Source organism: Sapajus apella, unplaced genomic scaffold, assembly GCF_009761245.1.
Source record: "Sapajus apella isolate SASKATOON/1434 unplaced genomic scaffold, GSC_monkey_1.0 scaffold48, whole genome shotgun sequence".
NCBI lineage: Eukaryota > Metazoa > Chordata > Mammalia > Primates > Cebidae > Sapajus > Sapajus apella.
Window position 1 is genome coordinate 5,144,902 of NW_022436988.1, and position 5,565 is coordinate 5,150,466.

Here is a 5,565-nt window from a genome sequence, read left to right on the forward strand (position 1 = left end):
GACCTGCTGTGTGAGACACGACCATCTGCACACAGGAGCGCAGATCACCTTTCTCTCCAAACTCTTTGGGTATTTGAGTCCCTAGATTTTTCTCAGTCAGAGTTGGCTTAGGCCTGGTCCCCCAGAAATGCCCTCAGAGCCCCAGGCAGGGACCCCAGCTACTTGTTCCGGAGGAGGAAGTCCTTGGGCTTGCCCACATCCTTCTCCCACCCTCTCACTCTCTCTCTCTCTCTGATATCAGCATATTTGTCACACTTACTTCATTTCTCCTCCAGCTTGGTGACACAAGGTGAGCTGAAGGAGAGCTGCTTGGGTGAGGATTATGAAGGCACGGGTGCCATGGAAACCACTCCTAGGGCCCCCGAAAGCTGCAGTCGTCAGGAGGGGCTGCTCCGCCGCCATTGGTCGGCCACGTGGACCCTCTCCCTGATGCGATGCCTGACTTTTGTTTATTTTACTCTGTTTTGCATCTCCTGCCTGCTCTGGGCTTCTCTTGGCCTCCTCACCGTCCTGGTGCAGGATGCTGCCTGCAGGTCAGTAGGGTAAAGGTGCTAATGTTTTTTGTTTGTCTCTTTTGGACTTCTGACCTTTTGGGCTCATTTTCTGGTGCTCTCTCCTCTGTGCCAGAAGGCAGCACTGATTTTAAGCCACAAATGTTGGAGGCAAAAAATGGGATTATGATACACAGAGAGGGAAGCCAGCTCCTCTAGCAGGTCCTGTGGAAATGGCACCTGATTTTGGTCACAGAAGCGGTCCCCAACTTTCCCTGCAAATCAGGAAGCCCTCAAAGGGGCCGAAGGCAGGTTCTTTAGCACGATGTCAATCCGAGCAGGATGCAAGAGTTTCCCGAGGCTGCCAGTGAGATTCAAAGCCCTGTGGGTGCCTTGATCTTCCTAAGCTTGCTTTTAGAGAAGCATGCTGTTGAAGCTTCGGGAGCCCGCCAGCTTCTGGTTGGGCCGAAACCTCCTCCTCCCTTTGAATAGGAATCAGAAGAATCTCTTACATTAGCCTTTGCCTCAATATTTTTTATATCCTTCATTTTATTTCTTTCCAGCAATGACCCTGAGAAATTGGCAGGCAAAGTGCCATTAGCCTCGCATTGGAGAGGGGAAATTGAGACCATATATGAGTGTGTGTGTGTGTGTGTGTGTGTGTGTGTGTGTGTGTGTATTTGAGACGGAGTCTGGCTGGCTCTGTCACCCACGCTGGAGTGCAGTGGCATGACCTCAGCTCACTGAAGTCACCACCTTTCGGGTTCAAGTGATTCTCATGCCTCAGCCTTCTGAGTAGCTGGGATTACAGGCATGTACCACCAAACCTGGCCAATTTTTGTATTTTTAGTAGAGATGGGGTGTCACCATGTTGGCAAGGCTGGACTTGAACTCCTCACCTCCAAGTGATCCTCCCACCTCGGCCTCCCAAAGTGCTGGGATTACAGGTGTGAGCCACAGCACCCGCCTGAGACCCAAGAATTTAAGTAGCAGGGCTGGGACTGGGGCCTGAAGCTGCTGCTCCTTCCCTAAGGCTCTGAGGCTGCTTGATCACAGGGTTGAGATCTTTGATGAAGCCACTTGCTGAAGCTGTGGGTGGGCTTTTCTTGGTAGGAAAGTTGCCTGAGACCTGGCAAAGATGAGACCTTTTAAGTAGTGAAGGGAAATGAGCAGTCCTTCGAAGGTCAAGTTCCTCAATGAAGCCCATCTAAACACTGTCTCTCCTGCCTGCACACATGCCTATGTACACACAATACACACACACACATACTCATTCTTGCTTTATCCTTGCTTAAAGTTGTTCTGGCGGAATCTTTGATGACATTTTTTTTTTGGCTTGAGAAAACCAACCATTTTGTTATCTCATGGTTTTATGAGTTGACTGGGCTCAGCTGGGAGGTTCTTCTGGATGCAGCTGCAGTCATGAACAAACATTACTAGGTCAGAGTCTGGGCTGGCCGCTCCACCAGGGCTGTTGACTGGAGAGGCTACACACATCCTAGGCTGGGATTCAGGTGCCTGGGTCTGAAAGGGAGGGTCCCAAGACAGCCCATTTTAAGAAAAGGAAGTGAAATGTACCAGTCCTCAAGACTAGACTCAGAATTGGCATGATGCCACTTCTGCTGTGTTCTTTTGGTTGCCTGATGACATCTTAAGTACCACGTCCTGTGGACCATTTGGGGTCTGAATTGAGCTCTCTGGCCCCATGACGTAGCTGACCTGCCCCTTATTGAAGCACTGTCCTCCCAGCTTCACTGCATTCCTCTGTCCTGGTCTCGTTTCCCTCTGCATTCCTGCCACAGTTTGATCATTTCTCTTCCAGGTTATCTCTTCCTTGTTTCATTCTTGGCCTTTTCCTCTCTCTACTTCACATACTGTCCCAGAGACCCCACCCAAGCCCATGATGCGATGCCCTATCTCTGCTGAGGAACTCCAAGTCTGCCACTCCAGCCCACACTGAGAGCCAGCCACGGGCATCCTACTCTCCCAGACATTCCTGCCCAGAGCCAGATTCAGGAATTCCAAAGTGCCCCTTGCTCAACCCATTCAGAGTGGAACTTGCCATCCTTCTCTCAAACTTGTCTCTCTTTTCGAGGTCCCCAACTTGGTCCCCCAGACTTCTGACCCCAACCAGCCCCTCCACCATGTTCCTGGATGACAGAACAGGTACTGCTTGGATCATCAGAAAAAATAACTGGAAGTGATTTAGGAAAATCAAAAGGAATGCCCACTGCTCTAGGATTTTCCTCACTTTAGAAGGAAAGCAGATAGACGAGATCTGGGAGCAGCCCCAGCTTAATTGAAAAGCCGCATTTGTACTGGCTGGAGGAGCCTCAGGAATGGCAAACAGCTTCTCCTCACTCAAAGGAATTTTCTGGAAACCATAATGGCTGCCCTTGCTAACCACAGGCTGGTCTTTCTGGCAGAATTAGCACGAGTATGTGGTCAGAGTGGCCAGGCTGGAGCCAGGATGTTTCTGCAGGCTGAGCTTCCTCAGTGCCCAAAAGTGGGGGCTGGGATTTGGGGAGCATGTGGATGCCCCAAGGAGCTGGGGGTCACATGGGAACCTGGAGATTGGTGAAGTGCAATTTGGCTTGGATGGGGATTAGGGCCCTCCCTCCGTCCCCTCTCCCTCCTCTCTTCCTCCCCTCTCCCAGTGCCCTCCCCTCTCCCCACACCCTTCCCTCTCCGTGCACCCTTCCTCTCTCTGCTCAGCAGCTCTCTCTTTCCCAGGAGCAAGGGGCACAAGAGTAAGTAGGACAGCTGGTGTGTGCTGAGTTCCCACTCTGTGCTAGGCATTTTTGCACCATCTATCATATCACACTCACCCCAAGGGCGGGTTCCACCATCATCTCCATTCTTCGTAAGAGGAAACAGACTCAGGTGGTTCAGAAGTTGCCCAAAGTCACAAAGAGGAGATGCTGGGGTTCAGCCCAGCTCTGTCTAACTCCACAACCAGCCTCTGGGTGCTGCTTGTCTTGCACTGAGGGTCTACACTCTGCTGCGGGGAGGTGGGGCAGTGCAGAAACCCGGCCTCTGAAGGGGTGTAGACATACCGGGTCCAGGCAGCTGCTGGGTACTGTAGGGATGGGGCTGTCCTCTCCCAGTGTGGCTGAGCCGGGCCTCCCCTAACACCTTGCCCCCGCCTCCTATGCAACAGGACACTGCTTCACTGTGGAGGCCACGGAGGGACAGGAAAGAAGGATACAGGCTCTGATATGTGTTTAGTGATGGTATGGGGGTTGGGGGCGGCTGTCCCTCTGTGGGGACCAGGGAGGGTTTCAGAGGCAGGTCGATTCTTTCTGGGCATGCCACCTGCATTTAAGGGACAGCCACCAGACAGGTGACCTACTGGGCTAGACCCTTCCCTGGATATCAAAACAGGTGTAAGCTTCAGTCCAACCATGGGGCTGCAGAGGGATGGGGGAAGCAGGCCCCTCAAGAGGAGAACATGTTATTTGAACATGGGCTTTGTGGGCTTTGCAGGCTTCATCTGCAAGGCTTGGGCAGGGCAAGGGGCACAGGGGCCTTGAAGAGGACCCCAGTTTTGGGTTTGAGCAGAGTGGAGGGGCCACTGGTGCAAGAAGGGGCTACTTCGAGTGGAGTCAGCCAGCTGATGCGGAGGCAAAGGGCTTCCCCAGGGGAGCATGTTTTCCAGGATGGCTTTTAAAACAGCCAGGATGAAATGGGCACATCCTTGGACACATTCGGTAAGGAGACAGGGCTCCCAAAAGGCAGTGGCTGTGGGAGGTGCAGGATGGGAAGATGGGCTCATTTTTATTGCTTGGTGCCCTCTGTTTCCTGCTCAAACAGATCAGATCCTGATGTCGGCTCCAGCTGCAGGGGCAGAGCCAGAATGCTTGGCACCTCCGCATGCATCCTCTCCCCTCCTCCCCCCATCACTATCTCCATGCATCCTCCCCTGTCCTATCCCCCCCATCACTATATCCATATCAACCCCCCCCTCCCTTCCCCCCATCACTATCATGCCTCCTCTCCCCTCTTCCCCCCATCACTATCGTGCATCCTCTCCCCTCTTCCCCCCATCACTATCATGCATCCTCTCCCCTCCTCCCCCCCTCACCCCCATCCTTCCCCCCACCACCATCATGCATCCTCTCCCCTCCTTTCCCTCCGATGCCATGCATCCTCTCCCCTCCTTTCCCTCCGATCACTATTATGCATTCTCTCCCCTCCTCCCCTCCATCACTATCTCAGATCTCTTTCATCCACCTGCAAAATTATTAAGGCTTGGGGCAGCCTGAGCCAGGACTGACAAATCAGGTGCAGGCTTTCAGAGACTAAATCCTATTTTGAAGTCTGTTTACTCTAAAAAAAAAATTAATTTCTTTGATGCCTGGAGAAGAAAGATGCATATTAAACAAAGACCCAACTCTGAATTCCAAATGCGTGGCCGTCATTATCAATCTCTCCAGGTTCAAACTCGGGAAAGTGTGCATCCTCCACGTGCGCCCTTTCACCAGGCGTGTGGACACGTAATTCATTAGAGTTAATTAGTCACATGCAGTCCCCAGATGCTGGATCAGAGCCTTCACGGGGGCCTGTGCAGCTGTCGGATTGAGAGGGAGACACAGTGGAGATTGCAAGGGCAAGGGAGCTGGGGCCGACGCAGTCTTGATCTCTGAAACTGTGTGTGTGAGTGTGTGTAGGGGGTGCGAGTGAGTGTGGGGTGTGTGTGGGTGTGAGTGTGTGTGTGGTGAGTCTGTGTGGTGCGTGTGTGCGGGCTGTGTGTGAGGGGGTGTGAGCATGTGTGTGGGGTGTGAGTCTGTGTGGGGTGGGTGTGGGTGTATGGGTATGTGTGTATGTATGTGTGTGTGGTGTGTATGTGGGTGTGTGTGTATGGGGTGTGTGTGTGGGGTGTGTGTGTGTGTGCTGTGTGTGTGCTATGTGTGTGAATGAGGGTGTGCATGGTGTGTGTGTGTATGTGTGTGTGTGATGTGTGTGAGTGTGTATGTGCGTGGTGTGTGTGTGATGTGTGTGAGTGTGTATGTGCGTGGTGTGTGTGTGATGTGTGTGAATGTGTATGTGCGTGGTGTGTGTGTGAGTGTGTGTG